Below are 16297 nucleotides of genomic sequence, written 5' to 3' on the forward strand. Positions count from 1 at the left end.
CCAGAGAAGCCTCATTTTTTATCCATTTCATAACCAAGAGGTACCTCAACAGAAGCCCCTTTCTGATTTTATATTGCCTCCCTATTGAATTGAACTTCTGTCCCATTGAAAAGACTCCTATTTTACGGGCCAGCTATCTCAGTGGTTATTCAGCTGCCCATCAAGATCTTCTCTTGCCCATGGAACATACTTTCACTGTTGCTGTTTAGTGCAATATTCTGTGGCCTCCTATTTTTTCTGGGGTGTGGACTGGCCGGGGCCTAATCATCAGCCTGTCACCATTTCTGAGTTTCAGCCCCTCACACCATGTTTTGTTCAGGTTTGCGTCATACATTTAAACTGGCAGCATTATCAACCGTAGCCAAATTATGGAAGCAGCCCGAGTTGCTTCATCGAGTGATGAATGAAGAAAGACAAAGGGGTACATATATACAATGGAATATTAGTCAGCCACCAAAAAGGAGGAAATCTTGCCATTTGCAACCATGGAGATGAGACGAGAGAGTATTAAGCCAAGTGAAGGAAGTCAGAGAAAGACAAATACCATATGATTTCACTCGTGGGGAATTTAAGAAACAAAACAAACGAACAAAGGGGAGAAAAAGAGAGACAGAGAGACAAACCAAGAAGCAAGACTCTTAACTATGGAGAACAGACTGATGGTGACAGAGGGGAGGTGGGTGGGGAGGTGGGTTAAATAGGTGATGGGGATTAAGGAGGGCACTTGTTGTGATGAACACTGGGTGTTGTATAGAAGTGTTGAATCACTATATTGTACACGTGAGACTACTATTACACCGTATGTCAACTGGAATTTAAATAAAAACTTTAAATACATGAATGAATGGATAAATAAATAAATAAATAAATAAGCAACCAAATGAAGTCAGGTATAAGGGCTCCCCTTGCCTTCACTCTATAGCTTTCCTCTCATTTCCCAGTGAGGGAGGCAGGATGTTAGAGCTCCTTCAATGCACAGCAGCTTTCCTCAGTCCATGGTCACAGGGGCCAGTCTTAAAAAAATGTTGGGGGTGACAGAGTTCCTATACACTACCACCACCGTCTCCTACTTACGTGATTGCATGTGAGTCTTTATTCCTGCCTTCCTCCAAGCCAGCCTCCATTCTGCAGCCAGTGTGATCTTCTTAAACATAGCATGATATTTTCTGTCCCTTTTTTTAAATCCTGGGAGATATCAAAACCCTTCACAATCTCACCTCCCACCAACTCTTTCTGAATTACTGTGATCCATTCAGACCGATCTTTAAATTCTGTGGCTAGGGTGTGCTTTTCTTCCCACTCAGGACATTCACATGAAATTCCCACTGCCTGGAATAGCTGTCCCCTCCTCCTACCTATTCTCCAGGTCCCAGCTTAACTGTCATTTGCTCTGGAAATTTACTCTAATGATCCAGAAGTAGGTTTGATGTCCTCTGGCCCCGATTTCTCATAGTTTTCTTTATTTCCCTTATCATATCACTTAATTCTCTTGTGTAGTTGCCTATTTTCATGTATGTCTTCCTTCATAGAATATAAGCCCTACTGAGAGTAAGGACTATATTTTTTGCCTTTAAACTAAAAGTGCTTGGCACAGTGACTATCATAGAGTCAGAGCTTGGCAAATATTTGTTGATTCTTTAAGGTTGTAGGAAAGAAATATTCTCCATTTCACAAAGGAAATCTCCCTTATTAATCAATGGAAGTGCCTAATATTAATTAATTAATTAATTAATGCTTACACAATAAATATTTTCAGCACCTATGAATATGCCAGCAACTATCGTGAGCACTGAGGATATGGAGATGAATAATACATTTTTTCTTTCCCCCAAGACATTCCAAGTCTGATTGGGGAAATAGACAGGTAAACAGATATAATATAATGTGACATATGCTGTAATGAATATATGCATATGTTGCTGTGGACCATAGAGAACGTAGTGCTTAATCTACCTGAGCATCTAAAGATATGCCACCTAAATGAGTCTTGATGAAGTACACTCACTCGTAAGTGAGTATCTGTCACACAAGAAGAAAGAAGAAAATCTTAGGAGGAATCAACATATACATATGCAAAGGATCAAACGTTACAGAGTACATTGTCACGGTCAGTAAACTGACTGGTTAGTAGAGTGTCCAATGATAGTAACTCATTAAACCTGCAGGGTAGTGAGAAGCTAAATCATATGTCAGGATGCAATTTGAAAATTGGGGGTTATTATTTGGTTTGATTTTTTAAATTTTATTTAGTTTTTTAATTTACATCCAAGTTAGTCAGCATATAGTGCAACAATGATTTCAGGAGTAGATTCCTTAATGCCCCTTACCTATTTAGCCCCTCCCCCCTCCCACAACCCCTCCTGTAACCTTCTGTTTGTTCTCCATATTTAAGAGTCTTTTATGTTTTTGTCTCCCTCCCTGTTTTTATATTATTTTTGCTTCCCTTCCCTTATGTTCATCTGTTTTGTATCTTAAAGTCCTCATGAGTGAAGTCATATGATATTTGTCTTTCTCTGACTGACTAATTTCACTTAGCAGAATACCCTCCAGTTCCATCCATGTAGTTGCGAATGGCAAGATTTCACTCTTTTTGATTTCCAAGTAATACTCCATTGTATATATATATATATACCGCATCTTCTTTCTCCATTCATCCATCGATGGACATTCGGGCTTTTTCCATACTTTGGCTATTGTTGATAGTGCTGCTATAAACATGGGGGTGCGTGTGTCCCTTTGAAACAGCACACCTGTATCCCTTGGATAAATACCTAGTAGTGCAATTGCTGGGTCATAGAGTAGTTCTATTTTTAGTTTTTTGAGAGACCTCTATACTGTTTTCCAGAGTGGCTACACCAGTTTGCATTCCCACCTGCAGTGCAAAAGAAATTCTCTTTCTTTGCATCCTCACCAACATCTGTTGTTGCCTGAGTTGTTAATGCTAGCCATTCTGACAGGTGTGAGGTGATATCTCATTGTGGTTTTGATTTGTATTTCCCTGATGATGTGTGATGTTGAGCATATTTCCATGTGTCGTTTGGCCATCTGGATGTCTTCTTTGGAGAAGTGTCTATCCATGTCTTTTGCCCATTTCTTCACTGGATTGTTTTGTTTTTTGGGTGTTGAGTCTGATAAGTTCTTTATAGATTTTGGATAGTAACCCTTTATCTGATATGTCGTTTGAAAATATCTTCTCCCATTCCATCGGTTGCCTTTTAGTGTTGCTGATTGTTTCCTTCGCTGTGCAGAAGTTTTTATTTTGATGAGATCCAAGTAGTTCATTTTTGCTTTTGTTTCCCTTGCCTCTGGAGACGTGTTGAGTAAGAAGTTGCTGTGGCCAAGGTCAAAGAGGTTTTTGCCTGCTTTGTCCTTGAGGATTTTGATGGCTTTCTGTCTTACATTTAGGTCTTTCATCCATCTTGAGTTTATTTTTGTGTATGGTGTAAGAAAGTGGTCCAGGGGTGCCTGGGTGTGGCTCAGTCGGTTAAGCATCCAACTTTGGCTCAGGTCATGATCTCACAGTTCGTGGGTTCGAGCCCCGCATCGGGCTCTGTGCTGACAGCTCAGAGCCTGGAGCCTGTTTCAGATTCTGTGTCTCCCTCTCTCTCTCTGCCCCTTCCCCACTCGTGCTCTGTCTCCCTCTGTCTCAAAAATAAATAAACATTAAAAAAATTTTAAAAAAAAGTGGTCCAGGTTCATTTTTCTGCATGTCACTGTCCGGTTTTCCCACCACCACGTGCTGAAGAGACTGTCTTTATTCCACTGGATATTCTTTCTTGCTTTGTCAAAGATTCGTTGGCCATACGTTTGTGGGTCCATTTCTGGGTTCTCTATTCTGTTCCATTGATCTGAGTGTTTGCTCTTGCGACAGTACCATACTGTCTTGATGATTACAGCTTTGGAATACAGCTTGAAGTCCATTTAAGTACTAGAGAGTTATGCTCAGAGAGGCACTTTAGAAAGATCTGTCCAGTAGCCATGTGGAAGATGGATGGGATGAAGGTAACACTAGCGGCCAATGAGAGCTAATGAAAAGGCCTTTTTAATTTTATTGGTGAAAAATATGGTGGCTGGCTGTATGTAAGTTTCTAGCAGTGTATCTGGAGAGAAAGCCAAAGGGCTATGAATGATTTAGGAAGCAGAACCACTTTGTCAAACCTTGCATTAGGCTGCTCCTTCTTGGATTATTGTTCTCTTCTTTCCTTAGCTAATTACCATTGATCCTTTATCATTCAATGCAAGGATTGCCTCTGGCAAGTTCTCTTTGACACCTCCACCTCAGTCTGATTCAGAGAGCCCTTCCTTTAAACTCTCATTGAATATAGCCTGCAGCCTCTGCAACATTACAATGTAAGCAGTTTGAGAGCAAAGATAAGGTCTAATTCAACCTGGCAAAGGGTTAGCAGAAAGGGTTAGCTGAGTGGCTGGCACATGGTATATACACTCCACAATTATTTATTGCATATATAAGTGTATGATTGACTAGTCACCATTCAGAAATGAAATGAGTAATTTAGTGTGATTCTCGGGCTTCTGCTTGGGCAACAAGGGAAATGGTGGAGATAATCACTGAGATAGAAAAAAGAGAGGGGAATAAATTTGGAGAATGGTTTGGGGAGGGTAACAATGATGACATTTACTTGGGACTGGTTGTGTTCAAACAACTTAGGAGAAGACTGCCTCATTTTTTTCTTTCTTTTTTTTTGGAGAATTCCTAAAAGTGATCAAGAGTTTTGGTTCATTGATTTATAGGTAGGTAGGCAATAGTCGAAAATATCATGCAGTTTGGTCATTCAGCAATTGAGTGAGAGTAAAAAGAAAAAAAGACTTAACAGAGAGACCCGAGGATCACTATCACAGTGGTACTTGTTAGAACAAGAGGTCGGAGACCCACAACATAGACACATAACAGAGAAGTTTGGAGAGAGTATTGCTACAGAAGACAAGAGAGAAATGTGTTTCAGGAAATAGTCAACAATAACAAATATTTCCCAGAGGACAGGTATAATAATTGAAAATAACCAATTAGGTTTTTTTCTTTGTAATTAGACCATTTGGAAAATTATTTATTGCTTGTAAAAAGCAATTTTAATGGAGTGTTGGGGATGCTAGAGAGTTTGTAGTGATGTGAGAAATGGAACCATTAGAGACAGCGAGTGTAAAGTATTTGTCTCTGCTTGGCTGTGAAACAAAGGAAATGCATGAGGTAGAGTATGGGGAGGGGTGAGAAGTGGGCTCCACAGTTGAGGGAGCTTTTTTCTCTTTTCCAATGGGGAAAAAAAAATGTTGAAATCTTGAGAACGAATAGCAATTTAAGGGGGAGACATGAATAACACAGGTAAAGGAGCTGTTTGCAAAAATGGGGTCTAGGATAGAGTAACACCAGGAGCCCAAAAGGAAGGAATAACATTGGCTGCAAGAAAGTTACATCTCTTTCGGAGATTCAAAGGAAGAATGGAGGTGCATTCTTTAAATTACGTTTAAATTAAGTTTAGATTAAGTTTAAATTAAGTGGGGATACTTATTTATACCCGATTTCTTCTATTTTTCAGTGGAGTAGGTAGCAGGATGAAAGAGTGAAGGGGATACAGGTGATAAAGAACATTTGTCAACTGGCTTCTGTGGGCGTTAAAAATAGAACTATAGAGACTAATAAAAAAAATATTGTGCAGCTGCACAGACCCTGCAAAAAGGGATGAAAGTATATCTTTAGTGCATTAATTTGCACAGTTGCATGCCTTATCCTGCATCATTCAATAGCTTAAGTTCACCTAAGATAAAGAAGGAAGATAATTATACTGATCCAAGTTGACATTAACAGACTGCCACGTAAGTTTCTAGCCCGGGGTCCTGCTTTGTGGTCCACGCGCAACTTCAGGAGCAGGTATCTTATGGACTCCAAAAAGGATATGCAAAAATTTGTATATATGCAGATTTTTACGGGAGACGGAGTGAGTAGTTAGTTTTCATACAACTTTTAAAGCAACGCAAGATCAACATTTTAAGATTAAAAGATTGAGGAAGTGAAAGGGCGGGCCTACAACGGCCGACTCCATCTCGTTCTGTGTCCTTCACCTACACCACGCCTCCTCCCCTTGAGTAACCTCCGGCTCACCCGTGCAAACTTCCTGATCAAAACACGCCCAGCGACCTGCGTAACAGGACTCCGACCCTTCCCCAGCCAATCGGCTGAGGCCCGACCCTTCCCCAGCCAATCGCTGAGGCCACAGCCATTACCTCACCAATTGCCCCTAGGCCCCAATAAAACCTTTGTGCTTTTGAAACTCGCTCTCTCTCCCTGGTATCTCACCGCTGTGTCCGGTGCAGGTAGGGGATTGAGCTCCAGCTAGCTCGAATAAAGGCTCTTTTGCTTTCGCATCGGACTCGGCTCCCTGGTGTGGTCTTTGGGGATCACAAATTCTGGGCATAACAGAAGAAGTATAATTGCTTGAAATGAATGATCCTCAGAAGGTGATAAAAGAGTTAGGAGGTGATTCTTTCCTTGGGGTTGCAACGTTATGTAAAGGAATTATGTGTGTGTGTGTGTGTGTGTGTACACATTTAATGTATATATTAAATGTATATATATAATAAATATATATATTCTTAAAGGCAATAATTTGTAAAGAGGAGTAATCATACTATATAAAGAACTCTCAACACTCAATAATAAGGAAAGAAACAACCCAATAAAAAATAAGCAAAATAGTTGAACTTACAGTTCATTTGAGAAGATGCACAGATGACAAATACATGAAAAAATGTTTAACGGCGTTCACTATTAGAGAAACGTAAACTGGAACTGGTACACAATTACTGGGGCACCTGGGTGGCTCAGCTGGTTGAGCGTCTGACTTCGGCTCAGGTTATGATCCCACAGTTTGTGGGTTTGAGGCCCACGTTGCGCTCTACACTCATAGCACCAAGCCTGCTTTGGATTCTCTGTCTCCCTCTGTCCCTGCCCCTCCCCACTCAGGCTCTGTCTCAGAAATAAATAAAAACATTAAAAAACTAACAACCGGAACACAATTATTAAAATAAAAAATGGCAATAACCAATGTCAGTAATGATGTGGAGAAACTAGAACTCTAATGTCACTTCAAAATGATGTAGCTTTTTATAAAGCAGTCTGGAAGTTTCTTATGAAGTTAAGCACATACTTACCATACAACCCATTAATACATTCTCTGATATTCACCAAAGAGAAATGAAGATACATGTCTATACAAAACGTATATGTGAATGTATACAGTGGATTTATTCATAATTGTCAACAACTTGAAACAACTCAATTATCCACCAAATTGTAGGTATAATTCAGATACATATTGTCGCGTATGATACAATAAAATGCTCTAATAAGTGTTTTATTCAGCAATAAAAAAGAAATGAGTACTCAAACCTGGAACAGAATGGATAATTCTCAAAAAACATTATGCTAAATGAAAAAAGCAGACTCAAAAGGCCACAATACTGTATGATCCCCCTCACATACCATTCTAAAAACGGCAAAGATAGAAGGACATACATGAGATCACAGGCTGTCAGGGACTAAAATTGAGGAAAGGGATTTTGTCCAAAGGGACACAAAGGAATATTTGGGGGTGACGGAAATATTCTACAATTTGGCTTTTGTGTGGTAACATGACTATGTCAGTTTGTCAGAATGTGTAAAGCTGTGCACCTAAAATTATGTGTAAGTTGTATACCTCAATACAGGTAGGAAAAAAATTGACCACCAACTTCTACCAAAAAAACATGTTTTTCAGAAGCATGGTGTCACAGTTGTGTAAATGGGTTTGGACTATTTTCTCCTCAACAGCACCTTTCACAAAGTGTTTATTGTCTGGTCCAGCTACTTCCTCCGTTACAGATGTCAAGCACAGAATCCCCCAACAACGTTTTTACCAGAAAGAGCTCTGGAAGGGAAATCCCCATGGGGTGACAGTGGGAAGGATCCTAGTGAAAAAATGAAAATCAGTGGAAAACATCTGGACTACTCCCTACCCGGAGTCTTTTTTACCAATTCATATTCTACTAAAACTTTGAATTGAATCGATAATAGACTCTATTGTCTTACAGCATTATACTCAAAGGCAAAGTTTTGTCCCAGGAAGAGGTAATCAAGTTAGTCCTTACTGTTCTCATTTAGTTAGTCCCACCGTTCTCGTTTCATCTGAGAGAACCATAGTGAAGAAGATGCCAACAGGAACCCAGAGAGATGAGAATTTATTCATGTAACATTTATAAGTCATCCTCCTGAGGCAAGAGGCAGGGTGAGGAAGAGTAGTGAGCAGATCTAAAGACACAAGGGAATTATAATTAGCACAGTCAATCCCTTTGGTATCTTGACAACTGGTCTTATCCTTTGTCCCTTTCAAAACTTATGGCCTAAACACAGGAGACAAAGTCACTACTGTATTATTATGGGGAGTAACGTGGATTCCTTCATCCTTCTACCTGAAACTTAAAACATTAGTTCCTGGTCATCATATAAAATATGTAGCAGAGGAAAGAGAAAAAGTAAAAAATCATCATATTTAATCAGGCTTTGGAAGCTGGTCATGCTGCTATCAATATCATCATCATCATCACTATCCCTTCCTACCATACATTTCCAGTTCCTCGTAGCTTGCGGCAGCACCTCAGCGGGGAAAGTGGTGACCTGAGCCTTCATTCCCATAATTTTGCTTCCCTAGGGGTCTTTTAGGAAGAATGTGTGCGTGTGTGTGTGTGTGTGTGTGTGTGTGTGTGTCTGTGTTTGGGAAGGGGGTTGATCCAGTTTTCCAATCATTAGTACTTTGAGGCAAGGGAGCATTTAGAGGTGTCCAGGAGACATCCTATGTTCCATATACAGCCCTTCTTGTACTCTTTGATAGCAACAATCCGGTGACCTAGGATCAATCATGGCTGCAGGTACAGTGACCTTTCTCTGCCTATTGGTGCAGCCACAAAAGGAGCCTGAAGTGGCAAAGGGGAAGAATCAGCTTCTATTTAAAGAGAATCAAGGTTAGTAAGTACTTTGTTTCAGGTGTTCCTCCTTTGGCATTAGGCTCTCCAAATCTATTAAGCTTTCGTGTGGCCACACTAGTAAATATTGCAAGGATAAGCCCATTGTTGAGTTGTTCTTGCCTTAAAAACTGTCATCTGGTGGAGGCTGTGTTCTGAAGGGTACTATACTAGTTTTTTGGAGCTGTTGGAACAAAGTACCACAAACAGAGTACTTGAAACAAACAGAAATTTATTTTCGGAGGCCAACTGTTCAACGGTAAGGTGTTAGCAAGGATCTGTTCTAGGCCTCTTCTAGCTCGGGTAGTTCATCGGCTTGTGACATATAGCTCCAATCTTCACACGACATTCTTGCTGTGTGTGTATTTCTGTCTCTGTGTCCACAGTTCCCCCCTTTTTAAATAAAGACACCAGTCATATTGCAGTGAAGGCCCATCCTACTTCACTGTGGCCTCATTTAACTTAACTCATTGGATATGCAATGACCCTGTTTCCAAATCAGGTCACATGGCGAGGTAGCAGGAGGGTTCGGACTTCAACATATGCATTTTGAGGAGACACAATGCAACCCATAACAGGAGCCATGCAAATCAATACGGCTGTTTCCCCTGCCACACAGTGCAGACAGCAGAATGTACCATCTGAAGCTGCACCCGCTGGAAGAACTACTGTCTGCCAGGAAAATGGATGGTGTCCATGACTGTTCCTATTCCATGAGGCTAGGATGATGTAAATCATCACCTTTATTATTTTCATTAGGTCTTGGATTAAAGAATCCTGTCGGATACCCATTATCCATGAACACCATGACTGAGCTGGCCACCAGAGTAGGTAAGTAGCTTCCTATTGAAGATTGCCTTGAGAAGTCTTCTTTCTGTCTCTGTGTGTCCTGTATAACACATGTTTCCAACGAAAGTTGAAAATCTTGCTGAAACAGGTCTTCATGGATGAAGATAGACTCAAGTAAAAGGAAAGCGTTGCTTTTGATTAGATCCAGTCTTTCTGCATTAGCACCGGCATTTTTTTCCCCCACCACTGGGGATACTTCTAGATATAGGTCTTTATCCTTTATTATTATACTATGGGTTCTGTAATCATGTTTGACTTCCAATATTTTTCCTAAGACCAACACACACACACACACACACACACACACACCCGCACATGCATGCAAACAGTCATTTGCAAGATACAGGTTTGAGTGTCAATAAAAGATCCCTTCCTTGACTCAAAGTCAACCTCCCTTTAGCCCACTTTGAGTTCCAGAATTGTCACTGTGTAACAGGTACAAATCCTTCCTATTATAGTATTATATTTAGAAGTCCTTTGTTCTAATAAAATTTTTCTTTGGAATAAGATGGTCTTGTGCAACAAAATAATGATGGGTTCAGGGATGGGGAAATATAGACAATACCTCCAGTCCCACTGCCAATTGTCCATGTAGACGTGACAATCCAGATCTATTTAGTCCTCTGTGACCTCACATGAATGATAAAGATATTGAATAAAATCAGAGTTTCTAGAATGTTACTGATCAAAATGATCCCATGAAGAGCTTGCTGAATGACAGTCTTCCAGACCCCATTCCAGACAAATCATATGTTGAACTCTCTGGAGGAGGGACCGGTGAATTTTTTTATACCTCTCTCCCCTACACTCTACTGACAAGTTAGGAAAATGACAGATCAGATTATTTCTAAAGGCCATTCCTGCTCCAATTATCCGTTGACACCAGATAAAAGCCACTGTACCAATTAACCCATTAACTCACTTTGTTCCTTACGTTTCTCTATTTACCATCAAGTAGCATAGGGTCTTGAGGAGTAAGGCCTAGGATGGGTAACTTCTGATGAGCAGACAGTTTGGGGCAGCAGGAGGCCCAGATGTCAGGTGTGACTGAGCTTGAGGGTTGAAGGAGGGCCTCGTGGATAAATTTGGGACTAAGAAAAAAACTGTGAATGTGTATATTATCTATGAATATATATATATATATATATATATATATACACATAGATATATACATAGATATATACATAGATATGAATCAAGAAGAAACAGACTAAGTGTGCAAATTATGGATACATTTATAGAGACTGCTAAAAATGGTAGTGTAGATCTATATTTATTGAAATGAAAAATGCACAAGATGGATTTCTAAGTGAAAAATAGATATGTCTCATAGGTTTCATTTAAAAAACATTCTCTTAGAATTTGAAGACTCTACACTTGCAGTATGGGTGAATTTCTCTGAGCGGTGAGAGCGTGGCTAATTTTTATGCCCTCTTACTTCCCTTTTTATATAAACTGATTTTTTTTTTTTTTTTACAATGAGAATTCAGCAGTTTACATCATAAACAGCAAGAAAGCAATTTCCATTCGGACAATAAAAGAGAGCACAGGTGCACAGGGAAGGTGAGGATGGTGTTTGTTGCTGGACACACGTGAGGCCCGCACAGGGCAGGCGAGAGGAAGAATCAGATAGAAAGCAAGGAACCAGCCCAGGGCTGTAGAGGCAAAGGGAAACCAGAGAGGCCAGAATGGCTGAGCCAGGTGAAGTCTGCACTCTCCTAGTTTCTGATCACTCCCCTTGGCTCCTTGGCTAGGGTAGCAGGGCTGCACTTCCCGGGGCTAGTGAGGAACCCATGGGTCAGTGCAGGAGGGATAATTGCCATGCTGGATTGTTTAAGATTTAACTCCTGTGCTGCCAGTTGCCAGCCTGCAAGCTTGCCTGGGGCCTCTGGCTCCACAGACCAATGTGTTTATTTCTGATGTGCAACCCACGATTGCAGGGTTGACTAGTAGCATGAAGGGAAGGCAAGGGAATGGAGGCTATTTATAGCAGGAGGCAACAAAGGTTTCCTTTCTTTCTTTTACCACGAGTTGTATTTCTCTGAAACTCTTCCCATATTGTGCAGAAATCAAAAGGGCAAGAGAACAAGTTCTTCGGAGCTGGTTGGAAAGTTCCAGGGTTCTGTTTTTAGAGCAAATCTGCCAGCTTCGGAGGAGGTTGCAACCACCCTCGGATTCTAAATCAGCTTGATGGCAGTGCAAATAGATGCAAATGAGGGTCAAATCAATTTCCATAATGAACAGCACAAGCAGAGCGGACTCCTCTCCACCTGACTGAAAATTACTAGGAAATCCAATGAGGGGGTGAAAAGAAACAAAGAAAGAGAGGGAACGCCAACATCTTAGTAACTTGAAGACCGTGGCCCTTTGGATCCTGGCAATGAAAACTATGAAGTCGGAGAATGATTCTGGATGATATTGTGGAAGCCTGTCCAGGAGCGGAGAGGTCCAGTATAGCTCTTCTAAGGATTTTGGTCGCGATCAGGCCTTTTGGTCTTTTTTGGTCTTGGCTCATCCTTTCCCATTCCTAGACTTCACTTAATACCACACCCTGGTTGGCCTTTTTTTCTTCCCCTTTAATAACAGCTTCATCGAAATATAATTCACCTACCATAAAATTTCACCCTTTAAAGCTTACAACTCAGTGGTTTTGAGTGCATTCATGGATTTTCACAATAATCACCACAACGTAAATTTGGAACACTTCCGTTACACCTGCTCATCAATAGTTACTCCCCAAGCCCTGGCAAACACTCATCCATTTTTTTGTCTCTACGGATTTGCCTGTGTTGGAGCTTTCACACAAATGGGATCATACAATGCATGGCCTTTTGTGACTGGCTTCTTTCACGGGACATAATGTTTCAAGGTTCATCTATGTTATAGCATGTATCTGTACTCCATTCCTTTTTGTGGTAGGTTGGCCTTTTTAAGCCCAACCAACATGAGGGCTATAAACTCGGTATCTCACAGGACTGCAGTGAGCTCCACTTATTTCATGGAAAACCACAGGAATTTGCAGATAAGAGTAACATGACCTAACCTTATTACTTTTCCATTAAGCCTTTACCCACTGTGTTTAGTTCTCGAGCTCCCTGCGTTTCAGAAATTAGCTTCATGTCATTCAGCTGATACTGGGCTGAGTTGGCTTCCATTTATAATTAACAGGTATTTTTTATGAGCCACAATGCAGAGGCATTTATTTCTAAAGACTATTTTGGTACTTCTGGCACAGCCTATGTCACTGCATATGGTTGAGAGTTGCTGGAACTATAATACATATGGGCCATTGACTGAACCATCTGAGGAATTTTTAATTGGTATGAATATGGAATGCAATAATTTCTATGGATCCATTACTTTTATATGCTTAAGTACATGGAGGGAACTCATCGAATGGGTTTTATTTTCCGGAAGGCCCCGAATATCTGTGGATAACCCAAAGTTTCTTTGTATAAGGCTATACTGCCATGCGAGTCATTGCCTTTAAGACACATTTGTCAAATGTTTCCCTGGGCATGTCCACGCTTCGAAGAAATGTGGTTGCCATCAGTAGTCATGCACAGCAAACCTTCTGCTTTTGACTACTCAGCCAACAAAACCTCACATTTCACTGGCAAATGCACAGGCAGATGACAGGATAAAAACGAAGGTTCTTGATGATGTCTCTGAGGCATGGCTGGGATCTGTTGGGGGATAGAAGAGGCACATTTAATTGTAAGTTGTGTTTATGGCTGGGATTTGGCCACGTCAGGGCATGTTGGACAAATGAGTAGGAAGAATATGCCAGAAATCTATTTCTACCAAGTTCTACCAAAGGAGGAGTCTCCTGAGAGAGAACTCATTTATTCCAAGGCTGATCTGGGATCGTGACATGGGATATAAGTCCTCTTGAGTTTGGTGAGGTATTCCAGGGGGTACCCAAAAGTCATGAAATGGACTAAAAAATCCAGAGGAATAATGCCATTATTTTATATTAACATAATACTATGGAGAGGATGCCAAATTCATATGTTTTTTTCCCCCTAAGATAAAAGATGAAACACCAAATAGATTTAGCTTTCATGTCAGGCCATTTTTGGCCCTGTTCCCAGGCACACAGAGTTTGCGTTCACTGTGCATAGAACTTGGGTGGGAATGTTTGGGGATGCCAACTAGAGTGACTTTGTCTCTAAGGGAAGAACAAAACAAACAAATTGACTATGTCTAGTGATCTGACTCTGTTATCGGAAAAAAGGAAAGAGTGGTTCTTAAAAAAAAAAAAAAAGGAGTGGTTCTAATAGAAGAACGCTTTCAGTCATTCAGATATTTCCCCAACCTACAACCTTAACCTCTACTTCCCAGACAGTAAAAACCCTATAAAATGTTGGGCGACAGGGCCAAACCATTTTTGTGTCTATGTCACAAATGTAATGTAACAGATGGTGGCAAAACATTCTCCTCATTTTGGCACAGAATTCAGTGTTCCTTTGGCACATCAAGAACAGTTGTACATTGGAAATACCCAGGACTCAAGTGGCAGGAAGATATGGGGTGGCCGTGCCTCAGGGTGGCCGTGTGCACTGGGGCCATGCTCAGAGGATGGAAGGGTGGTAGAGTGTTGGAGGAGGGGATTACCACTATTCTGGCACTGGCAGGATTAATAACGAGGAGTCACACAGCTTCCTGCATGGATCTGTTGTGCAGGAGTAGATCTTCACCAAGAGTGCTTATTCTTCCTTCCTATGCTCCCTATGCTCAGAATAGGTAGGTGAGATTACCAGGGGCCTGGAAGTCTGCAATAGCAAGTTTGGGTGAGAGCCAGAGAAATAATAATAATGATTGGAGCCATAAAAATAACAGCTATTGAGTGTCCTAGGTGAGAGGCTCTGTGCCAAGGGCCTTCCATTCAGTATCTCTCTCAGTCCTTACAACTCTTCAAGTTAAACATGTTTAATAAGTCCATGATACAGTTGAGGAAACCGAAGCCTCATTAAGTTAGATTTTCCTGTAATGTATATTGTCAGAAATTTGAATACAGGTTTATTTCTCACCCCCTAGCTCAAGCTCTTAATATTACATTACCTCTCAGATTATTACTGTAAGGTATTATTTTTAGCCATTCATATATATGTATGACTATATGAGTATTTAGCAGAAGAATGATTTCTTGGGTATGCCTTTTAAAACTATGGCTTATATACATAAAGACACTACTATACATATATGCTTTAATAGGTTATGTTCACATAGATAAATAAGTCCAAAAGTAAATGTATGAACTTTATAAAAGAGTAAAGATGTGCATAAAGATTAGTGTTGTACAAGAGGCATTTTTATTAGTATTCAAAGTGGAGCCAATGAAGAAAATCAGGAAGGAAGAAATGTTTACTGAGCATTCTGGAATGTGGCAAGTGTTAGGGTAACACTGGAGCCTCTCATCAACCTTATAAGGTTGGTATTGCTCTATTAATTCTAAAAGTGAGGGAAAGGGGGCTCTAAGGTAGGAAATAACTCACCTAAAATCATGTCAAAAGTGAGATTCAAAATCATGTATGACTTCAGCCTATCCTCTGCACCACTGAGGGCAACTTCTAGCAAGGTGTTAGAGAATACAAGGAATCGTCATTTCCTTAGTTATCAAAAGTTGGTGAACATGAAAGATCTATCTATTTAATTCTGCCAACAAACACACCTATCATGTTCCAAGCACTATGCTAAATGCGGGTTGTAGTTAAGTCTTGGCATTGACATTAGGGGGAAATGTCATTCTTCAACGGGAGAGATGAAATTTAGGCGATCATTAGTTAATATGCAAGAATTATAAGGTTCTGTGGGAGAAAAAGGGAAGAAGAAGGTTCGTATACTTGGTAGACCGGGAAGCACTTTATGGAGGAGGTAGCGTTGAGGTAGGATATGGAGTAGGTGTATTTCAGGCAAAGAACAAGAAGAAGGAAAGAGCAAAGAGCATCTTCAAAGTGTAGACAAGCTCAGTCTGGTAAAGAGATCATTCTTTGCTGTGCGTTCGGGTCTGGTTTGGAGATAGACAGTGGAGAAAGAGAAACCTGGTGCCTTGTTTTTAGGGACTGGTCTTGGAAGATTTTTCACGCTGAGGTAATGAACCTAGACTTTTTCCTATGGCAGATAAGAAACCATTAAAGCTTGCCCAGAAAGTGTGACCAAATTTTTATGTTAGAGAGGTAACGATATAAGATTTGAGATGATATGTTCAAGTATAGAGAAAAGAGCATTAGTGAGAACTTTAAAATGCTAATCATGCTGAAGACATCCTTAACTTCTCCTGTAACACTCCACATGACTAGTCACCCGTTCCTAAAAATTTCTTTCAAATCAGATGCTTGTTCTCTGTCACTGCCATTTTCATGGTCCTGCAGTTCATTCTCTCTTATCTGGGAGGTTGCCCTAGTCCATAGTTCTTTCTTCCAAACCCCTGGTCTCC

General features: G+C 40.5%; 1 long non-coding RNA gene across 1 annotated transcript in view; it reads left to right on the top strand.

Annotated features, from left to right (window-relative positions):
• LOC147582075 (uncharacterized) overlaps nucleotides 1–16297 on the top strand; it is a 57699-nt gene that overhangs the window by 12279 nt on the left and 29123 nt on the right. Inside the window, exon 2 of the long non-coding RNA XR_015250550.1 lies at nucleotides 9769–9840. This is a non-coding gene — a long non-coding RNA (uncharacterized LOC147582075). The remainder of the gene's footprint in view (nucleotides 1–9768; nucleotides 9841–16297) is intronic.

Source organism: Puma concolor, chromosome B1 (genome assembly GCF_028749965.1).
Source record: "Puma concolor isolate L17-30 chromosome B1, mPumCon1.1.hap2, whole genome shotgun sequence".
Classification (NCBI taxonomy): Eukaryota; Metazoa; Chordata; class Mammalia; order Carnivora; family Felidae; genus Puma; species Puma concolor.